Genomic DNA, 15,705 nt, shown 5'->3' on the forward strand with positions numbered 1-15,705 from the left:
CATTTTTATAAGGGGTTGTTCTTCTACCACCTCCCAGCCTTCTAAATCCGACTTAAACTCAACCTTGGAGTCCAAGGATTCACTCTAGATATTTCCATCCCATTCCTTGAGATCCCACAAAAGTTTTGTGGTGAGAGCACAAACTTGGGAAACTGAAACCTTACTTTTCCCATATCTGTCCCTTCATTTATTAGTGATACATGCTAGCAACCGCTCCACAGTACCTTGCAGCCCATGGCACCGCTCTGCTTGAGTAGTGTTTACTTCTTGTGTGATCACCTTTGCATCTGATAAAGTCCTGACTTCCCTTTCCAACTCTCTCATTTTAGTCCGTAATGCTACAACTTCACAATCAAGAACTCTAAGACTGGTGACTAATAACCATCCCAATCTACCCGCTACCTTGCGAGAAGACTTTGATACCACTTTCCATGGCAATACACACATAGCCATTTCGATTGTCTGGGGGGTAATGACTGCCCCATCATCTCTTTCAGGCCAGGCTTCTGGCAGAGCCAATGTAGCCAGGAAAGTGGCCATGGGGGCCCAGCACTCAGTATTGGGCCATTCCAGAATATGGGGAGTCACCGTCACGGTCTCCCCAGTCCCCAATTTCTTTGCTGTTCATGGCATAGCTGTTCCTGGATCCTGCCGACTACACCAAATCTGTGAGTCAGCAGAGAGAGAACACAGGAACAACCGCAAAATCATGGATGAAATGCAGAGACTAAATTTCTTTTCATTACCTTGCCAACCAGGGGATCCTTTAGCATGGACCAAGCTCAGTGGTACTTGCATCCCCCCCTTATGTGCTTCTGCCCAGGTGCTGCTTTGGGGATCCCCCGGTTGGCGAGGTTAATGAAAATAAATTTACTCTTTGCATTTCGTCTGTGGTTTTGTGGTTGTTCCTGCATCCTGTCTGTGCTGACACACACACACGTTCACTATGGTTCTGCAGAATTAAAGTAACATCATGAATTGTCTATGTGTTAGCCAAGTTATTTGTGGCTTTCAGGCAAAGTTTTTGTTCATGAATGTCAGATTGGTATTATCTGAAATCTATGACTGTGCAATACATTCCAGAAAATTCCAGTCTTACATAATCACAAATACATTAATTCCTACATTATGAGGGCATTTGCGAGGTTTTTTTTCTACTTTGGCAAAAAGTAATCAAAACCAGAAACAGGTATCTCTGTTTATTGCTTCTGCTAGATATGGCTTATTTATTGACCACAAGTACAAATCCTCATGTGTCTGCCTCAATTTCTCAGCTTATTTCAATATCTACTATGCAGAGCAGGACAACAAAATTGTAATGCATAACACCTCTAATCAGTGCTGTAAGGATGGGACATGAAGTCCCATTAGAAATAAACTCACTTGGGGATATCGGCATAGCAGTGCCGTATAAGACAGCAGCTCCATGTTGTCTCTTGTAGTTAGATGCCCCCACCAGCTCTGCTGCTCCCCTTGGCACCACTGAGGAGTGAGGATGCCCAGTTTGGAGGGCATTTACAGATATTCCTCAGCAGCAGAAGTGTGCAGAGATAGCTCTATCTTAATTGTGGCTCAGCTTCCAATTCGCACCATCAGCCTGATCATTTTGGTATGAATAGTAAAACTATCACGCATTTGTGTGCAATACAAAATAGGGTCTTTAACCAGATATACTGAGCAGAGACTGTCTTCCCTGTGCATCACCAGCTCTCCACCCCAGCCACACTGCAGTTTCCCTGCTTTGCACTGTGGAATGAAATGAGCTTTTTCAGGAAAAATGGGCAGGGGATGAGTCAGATGGCTGAAGTTACCGTGCCCTCTGTTACCTTTTCTTCCCCTCACTGCAGGCTTTCTGTCTTTATCTCTGGCAGCTCTGTCCCTTCCCTTTCCCTGATGACTGCACTGTGAGTTGATCTCCCTAGCCACCGACAGAGCTGGACTGTGGGGGTCAAAGAGTCAGCTGCATAAGCACTTTCCTTCTGCTGCTGCTGTTGAGGAAGAAAATCACTCTTCAGCAAGGTCAGTCTTGGGGGAAGAGACCCATTTCTAGGAGAGCCGGGATAATGGTCCTGACTTCTTATGCCTCCAGTGGGCAGCACCTGGAAGGGCTCCTCCTGGCCCACCTGATGGCCCCATTAGTGCCACAAACCCTTTGCATGTCCCCTCCACTCTCAGGAGGGTAGGTGAGGGGAAAAACTTCAGGTTTTTGCCTTCAGCTTTCAGTGTCTCTTGCAGAAGGAACTCCTCTGTGCTCGCAGTGGCGGTGCGGCTCCCACACCCCAGTGCAGATGGGAAGTTGGTGACCCAGCAAACCCAGTCCCAGCTCTTGCCTTGGCACAGACCTCCTCCCTCACCCTCATCAGCTTCAGCCACAGACCCATGTCAGGACAGAGGCAGTCTGGCTAGGTCCACAGGGGAGTACAGTAACACCCCCACAAAGGCAGATTAATTCCGTACTTTTCTTTCAGTCTGCAGGCCGCTGGCTGCCCCGCTTCTCTGTCACAAACACAGCTCACGAAGGTGCTGGATCCCTTCGCTGGTGATCATTTCCCTGCAGCCTTACAAAGACTCCTACCTCCCTCCTATCTCAGATAAGGGAACTCTCTTCTGCAAGGAAAAGCTGCTACTTACCGTATCCCCAAATATTCAAGAAATGGCTCTGGTCTGAATTTTCATCTGGCTCTGTTTTGTGGTTGGTTTTTGTTGGTTTTTTTTACAGTTTAATTGCAATTCACTTTGGGCATACTTAATTTCAAATAGTGATATTTAGCCCTCTCAAGGAAGGAGCCACCTCACTGGAGAGAGACAAATTATTCCGGTCCTTCCTCACTAAATGCTAGTTACATATTTTCAGCAGTTTCCATAAATGTCCTAATGGTTTTGCACATCTTCTACCACAGGGGACTGCATTGTCTGCTAGGGAGCTTTCTTATGGGATTGCTTACCTTTAGCAGAATCATTAGCATATAATTTTACTCAAGGCCCTTGGCAAAACCGAGAAAAATAATATTACATTTGTGTTTGTCTTTCATTACATTACAGAATGAGGTCCGTTATGTGCAAACTTAGGGCTGGAACTCCTAAAAATTCTCTAAACTCTAAATAGGTCTAACACGTGTCTGTCTCTCATCTGCCCTAAGTGATATTAAATCTTAGATTTATTCAATGTACAGTGTCAGTCCATCAAGAAACATCTCCCAGCAGTGTTATTAATATGAAGCTGAGCTAATACACTGAAACTCACTGTGCTATGTTCTGTTCTAATGTTTATGTTCTCTCTACTCTGCATGCTGCCCAGCATCTCTTCCAGCCATTCTTGTAATTGCCATAAACATGTTTTGGAAAACACTAATTTAGTAAGACTGCAAGGTATATAAAAGCCTTCTGGAATGCTCTGCCCCACACAATGTGGTCCTTCCCTGCTGCTTGATTTTGCTCAGCTCTGAACGCTAGTGTCCAAGCTAACTCAAATACCCAACTTCAATGCATCAAAGCCTGCCTTGGGGCTTTCTTCTCTTTACTTCAGCTTTATTTATTTTTTCTCTTAAAGGTAGTGCAGGTCACCAGCTACCCAATTCCTGTTAACACTGAATTTCTGCTATCATCTATGTAATTCCAGTTGCCCAAACTCAGATTTCCCTTTGTTCCAGGCAGCTCACTGCTTCTCCGAACCCCTCCCTACCTTGGGTCTAGGCTAGTCCTTAAATTGGGAGCTGGGTGGTCCTCCTCAGTCAGCATACAGGGCTAATTCTTCTCAAAAAGTAACTCTGATGTGCTAAATCTTAGTCCTTCCTCACACTTTGAACATTAAAAAAGAAAGACAATTCTTTTTTTTTCTTTCTTTCTTTTTTTTTTTTTTTGCTGTTAAAGTGTGGCATTTTGTAAATTCCTGTAACTAAAACCAGATCTTGGATGGATTCTCTTTCCATGCCTCTAACTGCTATTTTATTTCAAGTAAATATAGGACTGCTCACATCTAGTTCATTAAAGTTCCTGAGAAGTGCAAATCAAAAGCTGATGCATTAGTAACTTCCATTTCCCAGATAGACCAACAATTTCAATGTAGGCAACAATATCATGTCAGACAGAAAAACCTCACTAATAGCATATTTTGTTTGTTTATAAATTGCAAGAATAATAGAAATATATTTATAAAACATGTATGATGATACACTACAGTTTTCATAGGCTGCCTGACAGCAAAAAAAGAAAATTGGTCAGTCCTTCAGTCCCTAGGAAAGAGATACTGTTCTTGGAGGTTTGACAGAATAAATTCTGTGCATTAAAATTCCTGCCTTTGACAAGGTTATGGATGCTGCTCCTTCTTTTGTAATGGGTCACTTCATTTATCATTAGACAGTGCAGAAGAATAGAAGTAGTTCCCTTTTTTTCCTTTGTTTCTCAGATTTCAAGAAGGCAAGCAATCCCAGGAACAAAACCTCTGCTCCTTCCCCTCCCACCTGCTTATCCTTTATTTTAATCTACTTCCTCCCCCTTGGTTCTCTCCTCTTTGCTTCTAAGCCTTTAATTCAGTTGCTGTTTCCTGACTCTAGACAATAGTAATTCAGGCCTCATACTCTGAAAAACACCTTTCTTATTAATTTGCCTTTGTGTTAATCAATTACACAGTTTCTTTCATTCAATTCAGACAAGAGGAGAACGGGAAGCTACGCTTACCGCCTCGGACTTTCAGGGTCTTCCTTTTGCCCTTCCTGGTCATGGGTTCTGTGTTACAGCAGGAAACGCAGGTCTGCTAGAGCTTCGAGCCGTGTCCAGCATTCAGCCTTAAAAACACATAAGGCACAGGACACCTCTAAGCCTTGAATGCCGTAATATTAAATATCCTACTTTAGCCACCTCTGATGCCATAGTATTAAATATCTTACTTTAAGTCACAACCCTGTGCACAATCCAGAGTAAGTAACACTAAAATCATCAGACATCTTATTGAAGAGAGAATGGTAAGTTAATACAGTCGTGCTGCTTAAGCCCTTTGCCAAAATGTCCTCGTAATTAGGTCCAACAGCTGAAAAGGAGGACAGGTCAGTGAACAAAATGCCTGGGACTGGCCCCATGGCGAAGAAACACTTTTAAAGCATTAAATGCTATTGGGGATGACTTCCCACTAATGTGTTCATTTTTGGTGCTGCTTGTGATTCTTGAGTTTTCTGAGGAAACTCTGGTAAATACCTGACACAGGTCAGTAACCTTTTAAAAAGTGACTGGAAACAGAAGAGAGGCTGCTCACTTAAAAGTGTTTTTAGGAGACATTCCCAAATATAAATGAGCTGTATTATCACCTTCCTTTGTGTCTTATGTCCTTCCCTACCCTGCAAAAGATGCTCCTTCAATTTCCATTTCTCCCTTTCCTGTTTTGATGTCTAATTTTAGATGTCTAATTTTATAACTCATAGCTGGTAAATATTGGTTGGGTCATTGATTCACTGGTGTTGTGATTTAACTCCAGCCAGCAACTAAGCACCACGCAGCCGCTCACTCACTTCCCTCCCCACCCGGTGGGTTGGGAGAGAGAATCGGGGGAAAACAAAGTAAAACTCATGGGTTGAAGTAAAGACAGTTTAATAGGACAGAAAGGAAGAAACTAGTAATGATAGTAATAACAATAATAAAATGACAATAATTATACTAATAAAAGGATTGGAATATACAAAACAAGTGATGCACAATGGAACTGCTCACCACCTGCTGACTGACGCCCAGTTAGTTCCCGAGCCGCAATCCTTCCCCACCCAACTCCCCCCAGTTTATGTACTGGGCATGACATCACACGGTCTGGAATACCCCTTTGGCCAGTTTGGGTCAGCTGTCCTGGCTGTGTCCCTTCCTAACTTCTTGTGCCCCTCCAGCCTTCTTGCTGGCTGGGCATCAGAAGCTGAAAAATCCTTGAGTTTAGACTAAACACTACTTAGCAACAACTGAAAACATCAGTGTGTTATTGACATTCTTCTCATACTGAATTCAAGACATAACACTATACCAGCTAGCAGGAAGAAAATTAACTCTATCCCAGCTGAAACCAGGACAACTGGAAATAATGAAACTTCAGCATTTTTATCTGTATTTTTAGTAGTTTGTAAAAATTTTTCATACTGAATTGGTCCAAATTGCTTATGTTTTTAATGTTTGCTTCAATGTGGAGTCCTTGAAATATTTTTTTTGAGTAAGATTAAGGAAATGTATGAATAAAAATAATTTCAGCTGAAAAGTGAAAAGTTTTAGTTGAAATAATATAAAAATGTTCCAACTTACATATTTCAGAAGAAAAATACATTTTTCTGCTATAAAAAAAAAAAATTATTAAGAGTAGTAAGAAAAACATTGTTAACCAGGGTGCTGAAATACTGCCTAAAACTTAACAATTGCAGGTTGGTGATTTACTGCACTTAATTTCTTCTGTGTTTTTCTTCCAGAAGCAGTCCTTGTCATATTTTATGTCTAATGTGAAAGAAAAAAAAGTTCATTTAAAAAAAGCCCACCACAGTAGTCTGCAAGTCACAGCAGCTTCCAAGTTTCCTTCCAAGACCTCCCTTTTAGTGATGTCCATAGTTCCACAGGAGTAATCAATAAAACTGATGAAAGGGCTTTAACAGCTGGATTATTTATTGTAAATAATTTATTTACTACATTTAGCTTTCTTCCCTGCTAGTAAAAAGCATGGCTTACTTCTGGATTTTACAAATTAGTTTGCTATGTGCAGTTGTTTGCTTTTTTACATGAATGAAAGATAGCTTTCCGGAATGTTTGGGTTTTGCACCAAAAAGTTTATTTATTCTTGATAATATTTATGTATATTTTTCTGAAAGATTTCTTCTACTGTCTGTGCCCATTTCTTAGCTTTGATGATTTTCAAATCAGGCCAGCGCTCATTTGTTCCCACCAGAAAGTTATTTTGTTATGTGAATATGACCATCCTATGTTCAGCTTGTTACCTAGGTATAAAAAGAAAGCAATCATTGTATTGATGACACATTGCAACATGGCATATTAAGAATCACTTAAGAGAAGTTACTATGCCATTGAACTTGTAAGTATAGGGCAGGTATGAATAATATGTCATCAATGGCTTTAGAGATTTACTTGTAGAAAGTGTTATACAGAGTTACAAACAGCTTGTTGGTCTCTGGTATTAGAAGCTAAATTCTAGAGCTGGAATCTGTACAATACAATCCCTTATATGTACATTAGTGCACATCTATAACTGTATGCACAATCTGTAATTATAAAGTGTGTAATGCTTCATCTTTTATTAAAACTTATTTTAGACATACATCAATCTTAATCAACCTACACTTTATTCAACCTTCTCAATCACACTGATTGTTCCACTGAGTAAAAGAAAAAAGGAAGAGGGAAATATTATTCCATCATTTGTCATGTTTGTTACTGCAGAATTTTTGTGTCCCTGATTCTTTGTATATTTCTGATTGACCAGTGAAAACACCGGAACTAGTAAGCTGTTATTGAAAGGGTGACTATTAATATATTAAGTACCTTTGACATAATCTTAAATATTCTCTGAGAGCTCTCCCTGTGGCCAGCAGGATTAATACTGTTTTGATGATACAGTTTTGATTTTCAGAATTATGTATTTCCTAAGGATGGAATAGCATTAGATATGAGCTGTCTGCTGATAAAAGTCAAGTTGTATATATTGTTTTCAAACAAAGATAGCTAGAGAAAGGGATTATTTTTTTTTCCTTTAAAAATAAGAATGTAACATACAAGGAAAATAATGTATTGTTTGTATTTGCCACATTTGGAAAATTGAGCTTCCAGTTGCAAAACATAAACCTGAGAAGAAATTTATGGACAAAACAATTTTCCTTTTTTTTTTTTCCCCAGAATCAAAGATCATATATAGTCACACACACAAGTAACATGGGTATTTCATAGAGCAGAAAAATATTCCCACCTATGGTTTAGAAGCTTTAATTACTTCATAAGCTGAGGAAGATTTCAGGACAACAAAGGATGCTGGTGCTGATTCTCTGGTCCTGGAAGGAAGGGACAGCGACAGACCTACTTACCTGCACTCTGTAACAAGCTATCAAGCAAAAGGTTAAGCTACCTTTTTTATAAGGTAAATTACCACTTTAAGCCCTCTCCATTCTGTAGGTGGAGGACAGAGAAACAGTTCGGTCTGGAGGAGAGCTTCAGAAGTTCTCAGAAATGTGTAGCCTTCTAAAGAAGTGAGACATCTATCACCAGAGTGTGGGAGTGAGTGGGACGGTTGTCTTCCATCTTCCCTTTCCCCCAAATAAGTGCTGATTCTGTTGACCTGCTTCAAGCAAACTCTACGGATGATTAGTGTCTCAAAATTGTCAGCCTCACCCTCCCATAAGCTCTGTGTAAAAAGCAAACCAGGAATCGGGAAGAGACTTTACAAATGCTCCCAGTGAGACAGCATCAGGAGCCAACCCTTTATTAAACTCTAGAGAATACACAGACACACACACACACACACAAAACCCTTCTGGACCTCCCAGTGGTGGAGAGAAGTCCAGTAGCTGCTCAGTCTCTCTGACACAATGACATCATGCAGAAGGCAAAACTGCACAAGGAAAGAAGCCTCCTTAGTTCTGGTCCATCTTTGTCTCTTGATCTTCACCCAGCCTGCCATGGTCGGGGGCTAAAGCTGTCTATCCCAGGGGTCACCTCTTGTGTGTCTAGGGTCAAACACAGCAAGTGTGGACACAACCATGAGAAAGAGTGCAGCAGTCAGAGATGAAGAGGAAACTCAGGCATCAGCAAACCAGAGGTTTGTTAGGACCAAAGACGGCTCCAGAACATCTGCAGCAGGAAAACACAAAATCAAAGTCAGTCACTCGGAGTGCAATGGATACAGCTGTTCTTGGCACCACAGTTTGCCCAAGATAAGAAACTCCTGTGCAACACTGAGCCTGGGAAAAAGACATACTTTGACTCTGATGACACTCACATGTGAATATACTTTTACTAGTTTGGGAGGTTTTTCTAACAATGGGATGGGGGGATGCTAGGAGGAAATGTGGGCTCTTACACAGTGTTTTCCAGGTAATCTGGAACTGATGAGTTTCACACTGCTGGAGATTGAGTAGAAATTGCCTGACTGTCCGAGGAGAATTCAGGAAAGCGTGCATCTTGGGCAATAGCACCAGCAGCTTCAAAGACAAAAACATCTGAATCAGCCCTTTACTGCAGACAATAGTTATTCCATTTTCTATGGGTTAAAGGAACATTATAACAGTTTTGACCCTTTTGAAAGTTAAGTCCTTTTGACACTTTGGAAGGCTTTTTTTACTAGAAAATAAAACAGCTGCTAAAGGTTGTCTCACCACCTCATCTTGCAAAGTGAAACCTGGGACTTCAAGGCATTTAAAAGGGCTGGACATTAACTCCTATAAAAATTAAGTGATCAGTAATATATGTTTATAGCAGATTTCATTCCTACTAGTCTTTAACTGCACACTGAGACACAAGACTCTGGAGATAATCATAAAAATTATATAATCGTTTTTTTCTCCTTTTTTCTCCTGGAGTATTTAATTGCTGTGGTAGCTTATCTTAGGCCTTTACTGACAGGCTTTCCTCTTTCAGTCTTCTGGAATGTTCTAGAGCTGTAAATAAAATTACTTGCTTTGGTCTTATATAGTCATATGCTTCTTCGTTCTTGTGAGAAAATGAAAGGTTTTCATAGGTAGCTTAACGCTTCATTTACTTTTACTTGCAGTGCTTAGTGTGCCATTTAGAGATGTCTGGGTACTTGTGAATTCTGATCTTTAAACTACCTGCTGGAAAGGGCAACAGCTGCTTCACCCAGAGATTTGAGACCCTCAGGCTTTTTTCAGTTTTCCCCAACTCAGTGTAACTAGTTATAGCTTTCTTTTTAGATTTTTACGCTTCATCAGATGTTCTTATATTTCAATTTTAACATTCCCCAGATATAAAGGAGATAGAAAGCGTGTTAAGAATGGTGACAGACCTTTAAAAGGAGATGCCACAAGCACTACTTCTACTGAGGAAATCGTATAATTGAGGAGCCAGGGAGTTCAGAGGGTGAATCGGTAGCTGTAATGAGGCCGAAGTGGGGTTTAGTGGCTGTAGCAGATGGTAGCTGGTGAAGAGGATGCGTGACATGGTGAGAAGGGAAAAGCAGAGGAGGATGAAGAAGCTGTGGCCTGGGTCTGAGGAGCTGCCTGAAGTCAGGCTGTGTTGGAGACTGGTCTGTGATGTGCATATTTATAATGAGTAGGGACTGGGGACCACTGAGTTTATTCTCATTAATCAACTAGGGGGTGGAAGAAGACTGTTGAAACTGAAGAGAGTAACTGGAGGGTGCGTTTGGGAAGCATGAGTGGGGTTGTGGGGATTAGTGCTTCCTGGAAACCCGGATCATTTAAAACACTAGTGGTGTTGAGTGAGACATGGAGTTAGTGCTCTGCTTATGAAAGAAAACTACTCTATTGATTAAATTAGCTGCCCAGCCCCAGCTATTTTCTGGATTATATAGGTGAAACTAGGAAGGGCTGCCAAAATAACCTGGACCAGTGCACACTTTTTAATCTCGGTAGCCTTGAGTAAACAGCATTTGTTCACTGAATCCTTTTAGGCTGATACCTCATTTCTTGGGGAGCCTTCATAATGAAAAGGTCACCCAGGGATTTCTTTTATTGCTTAGGATGGGAACTGTGTAATATCGTAATGTATGTAGCCAGGGGCTGCATGCATTGTATCCCCCTTTTTTCCCTCAGAATGAGAAAGCATGAAATAAAATTGCAGGAACTTTCACTTTTTAAAAAACTTGTTGGATTTGTGAGATAGTGGAATCCTAGAGATGAAGGAGAAATAACTAGAAAAATTGGGAAACTGACTGTTATTGAAGAATACCACTTAATGTGGTGGTCAACTGAAATAAAGGGAGAGGCTGGGGGTGAAGGGATTGAGAACAGCCCTGCAGAGAAGGACTTGGGGGTACCAGTGGGTGAAAAGCCAGGCATGAGCTGGCAATGTGCACTTGCAGCCCAGAAAGCCTATCATATTCTGGGCTGCATCAAAAGAAGCGCGGCGAGCAGGTCGAGGGAGGTGATTCTGCCCCTCTGCTCCGCTCTGGTGAGACCCCACCTGGAGTGCTGCGTCCAGCTCTGGAGTCCTCAGCACAGAAGAGACATGGACCTGTGGGAGCAGGTCCAGAGGAGGGCCACAAAAGTGATCAGAAGGATGGAACACCTCCCCTGTGAGGACAGGCTGAGACAGTTGGGGTTGTTCAGCCTGGAGAAGGGGAGGCTGCAGGGAGACCTCACTGTGGCCTTTCAGTGCTTAAAGGGGGCTTATAAAAAAGATGGGGACAGACTTTTTAGTAGGTTACAAAAGCTGTGCATTGGGACCTTGTCACTGAGAGCTTCCTAATATTAACTGTATTTAAGTGAGGTTTTACTTCCTGTCATACTTCAAGCTTTGTTGCTCATAAATTGCTCTGTCTGCTTTTCATGTCCTTAGTCAATGGCATATACTCTTCACTGTTACTGCTCCTTATTAGTTAGGGAATCAGCCAGTATTCCTAAAATAAGAGAACAGTTTAATAGTGCAAAGTTTTGCATGCGAAATCTCCTGCTTTCTGATGAGGTAAAATGGTATTTGATGGCTGTCTTCTCGGGCAGAAATGCTTCAGTGTATAGGTCACACTAGGATACTACAGGCTGGGAAGCCAGTCTGACTCCAGCATCTGACTGCGGGAGCCTTCGGTTCAGGAACAAGGACATCCCGGACACAGGACAGGAAGAATCACGGTGTTTTGCTGACCTCCAGAAGAGCTGAGGGAGAACTGTAGGTCTTGTAACCCAACAGTTCTTGGGGGACTAGCTTACGTAGAGTCTAACTCTTTGATTGCCGATGTTGATTCTCTTGGTTGCCAAAGCCAGCTGGCCTTTACCTGCTGATTCCTTAGACATACATGGGAAATCCGGGCTGTATTTATCCCCTGATCATCAACACAGTAGATGGAGTCAGCTCTACCCTACCTTTGGGAACAGCTAATAAACAGGTTCTAACTGTACACTTGCTAGGTAGAAGTATGTTTGTTAGACATGAAGAATTCGCAGTTCTTGTGAAGGACTGGAATAAAATGACTGCCACAGTTATTATCAAAATGCTTTAATGTTTTCATCTCCTAGAATGGCATTGGCTCAGTTGTGGGCAGCAGGCAACTGTCACCTGTTGAGTTACTAACGCAGGAGTCATTACAAGCACTTTTGTGCATTGTCTTCAGAGGAACCTCAGGGGCCCTTCAGTCCTGCTGCTCTTCGAAAATCATGCAATGGCTAAAACAACATCTAGAGTCTGTTTTGGTTCTTGCAAGAGAATAATTCTTGCAAAAAGCAAGCAAATTGGATTCTGCTTCCTTCTATAAAAAACAGCGGAAAGGTAGGCTGTCCCCGTCTTCCTCCACCCCCCAGCACAACTCCTGCAACAGCACAATGTTTTCATCTTGTATCTTTACTTCATCACTTCAGAATGGTGTCCTCCAATAACAATAAAAAAGTGCAGCTAGCATTATCATGGGTCCTATGCTTGGAATTACTTTAGGCTTTGGAAAACTTCAACATGAACAGACTTCAAGTTTCTCTTACATGAAGCCCAACGAAGTACTCTGCTATTAGCAGGCATCCTTGACCTGTGAGCTCCTGACTGATCGTATTCCCTTTCTTAGGGGATGTACTCAGTGAGTCACTGAGAATGAAAAGGGTATAGTGAATGAGAAGTAGCGAGTAGTGTTCATGAGCTGGATTTCGTAATAAATACAAAGAAAGTTTTAATTAAAATAAAATTCACTTCACATTGATCTATTATGCATATTTTGTGAAATAAAGATACATATTGAAATAATATGTCAGTATAAGTTAAAAGAACATTTTATTCTGATACTTCTACATAAGTGCCCATAAAAGGAGGCATAAATACAATTCATTTTTTCACATAGTTACTGAATAATGTTTCCTCCTCATTTTGTACTTGGAATAGTAATTGTTTCTCTGACTAAACATAATTTCTTGTAGACTAACCTATAAATATTTGCCAGAAATGTGCTGAACTGTTCTGTCAGTCTTGCCTCTGTAGTTGTGCTTCTTTCTCTTGCAACTCAGCCTTGACAGAGGACCCCAGCTAGGTGTGGAGATGACTGTTTCCTTGCATCTGATGCATAAGGTCCTGAGGTTTTCTTAGACTGAGCAAGCTCTGATGCTGCCTGGAACATCTTGATCCATGCTTTCTATTGGCTGGCCACGGAAATGGGTCTTAGTCACTTTTGCATCTCATGTTTTGCTACCAGAAGTGCCTTATTGGGAGAACTACTTCAGCTTTCACATGAGTAATTAAAAGGCTCAAGGAAGTACATTTTCAAGATGTCACAGGTGTTACATGGTGATAGCAAAATTGCTGAAAGAGTGGGTGACATTTTACTCTGAATTAAGCTACTTCCCTGGGATCTTTACTGCTTTTGAACAGTGAGACTCAAAAGAATGGTCAGAGGGCCTGACTGCTTGAATATTCAGCCTGCAGACTTCATGAACCTGAAAGCAATCAAGTCCTAAGCCTTGTGAAGTGTTGATTGATTCATACTTCTATTGGAAGACATTAGCAAACCATCTTTATAAAAGTTCAGACTTAGGAATTTGTCACCTTGCATAAGAAGAGCTCAACAGAATTTGTTGACTCCAGCCAGATCCTTCAGAAATGAATAATGAGTTAAAATTTCTCTTTTGCTACTTACTAAGCCTTTAGGATTTCAGCCAGTCCTTTACAGGAAAACGAGTGTTTATTCTTCTGTACCCTGAAACCCTGTGGGGTTTGGAAGTGCTCAGCCTGGAAAATTAGAGGCTCCATAAATGCTTATATCCTCTGCATGAAGTTTAAAGATCTGGGAATGTAAGCCAGGTTCTCTCCAGGTGCATTCCTGGCACAGGACCTGCCCCCAAAATAGTAAAAACAGAATCGCAGAATGGCTGAGGTTGGAAGGGACCTCTGGAGGTCACCTGCTCTGACCCAATTCCTCAAGCAGGGCCAACTAGAACCAGTTGCCCAAGTCCACGTCCAGGCAGCTTTTGAGTGTCTCCAAGGATGGGGACTCCACCACCCCTCTGGGCAACCTGTGCAGTGCTTGGTCACCCTCACAGTAAAAAAGTGTTCAGAGAGAACCTCCTGTGTTTCAGTTTGCACCCATTGCCTCTTCTCCCATCAAAAACACCTCTCTGAGGACATGGAAGGAGTGCACATAGACTGATACACCGCGTAAAATTACTTGGTCTTTTTCCTTAGCAGGACATAAGCTTTCTTTGGGGAAAAGCCTAATTGCATGCTGTTGCTTGCTAAAGGCTCTTGCTAATATTAGCCTTTAATGGACTGTGCAATCCTCTGTTCAGGGAACATCCCAGGTAAATCCTGTGTCTTACTTCCCTCTGCTGACAGCTGCCCAGGAGGTGGTCCTAAGCTGTGGATGGAAATGCCAGTAAAGTGGCAGGGGTGGGGTTAAGAATATCCATTTCAAAGCAGACACCTCTACAGAATTGCGAAGATATATTGCTCTGTCAAGTCTTTACTCACTAGGTTTTATAATCTAGACTTTTTTACTGGGTTTGAAATGTCTTTAATTTCTTGAACATTAAGACTCTTTCCTTAAGACAGTGTATATTCCCCGTTTTCTCATGTTGCTCAAGTTTGCCTCTGGATGTGAACAGCAGCTTAATACATTCAAGGGAGATTCTTTTGAGTGAAACGTCAAGATTTTTTTGGAAAGCATTTTCTCTCATAATGTGGACCAGAGATCTTTAAAAGATCCCAGGAAATGCCTAATTGTTTTAAAGAAATTATATCTTGTACTAATCCATCCTGGTCCATCTTGTATAAAATCCTGAATCTTCGAGAGCTTTAAACCCACCAAAACAGACAAGGAAACTCACCGGGAAAGATGGTAGCATTCTTATTTTTTTGAATACATGTAGGTACTGGTTCAGACTTTGTTCAGCTGAAATAGCTCAAGAATTGGGAAAGAACTGTCATGAAATAAAAACATTCTGCTAGGAAACATTTCTCATGGTACCTACTTATTGAGGCAGTTGTCTCCTCAGAAGGTAATGCCTTCAGATATAATTTTAGTATTCCAGGTTAAACAGCTCTTGTTATCTTCATTCACTGCTCAAGAGGCTGTGATCTTAGTTCTTAAGACAATTGAATTATGCTAGAATAAAAGCAGCAAATTGCATTCACATAGGAATACGAAGAGTGTAGTAACTTGAGATTGCACATAGGAACTGAATTGCTCTTTAACGTGCATTTCATTTTCATTGTTGTTTTGAAATCCATCTGTACTGAATCTCTCCTGTGGAGACAGGTTGAATGAAACTGGCATTTTGCAATACTACAGTTATTGTACTGTCTTATTCTCTTCTCTGAAATAAACCATTCTTCAGGATGAAGATGAAGCTACATTTATTGCTCACTGATTCTTACTGTTTCAAGTAAAAGAAATTTAAAACTATCTTTACATTCTGATTTTCTGAAACAGAAAAGATATGAAAATGCTAGTGTAATCTATAAACTTTATAGAGTAGGATTAGACTTTCACAAGAGAAACAGAAATGCAGGCCTCTATTGCTTGCTTGAAAGGGCACAGCATCCAGTGAGAGGGTATAGCAATTAAATATTAGAATAAAA

The sequence above is a fragment of the Accipiter gentilis genome, chromosome 20 (assembly GCF_929443795.1).
Source record: "Accipiter gentilis chromosome 20, bAccGen1.1, whole genome shotgun sequence".
NCBI classification, from domain to species: domain Eukaryota; kingdom Metazoa; phylum Chordata; class Aves; order Accipitriformes; family Accipitridae; genus Astur; species Astur gentilis.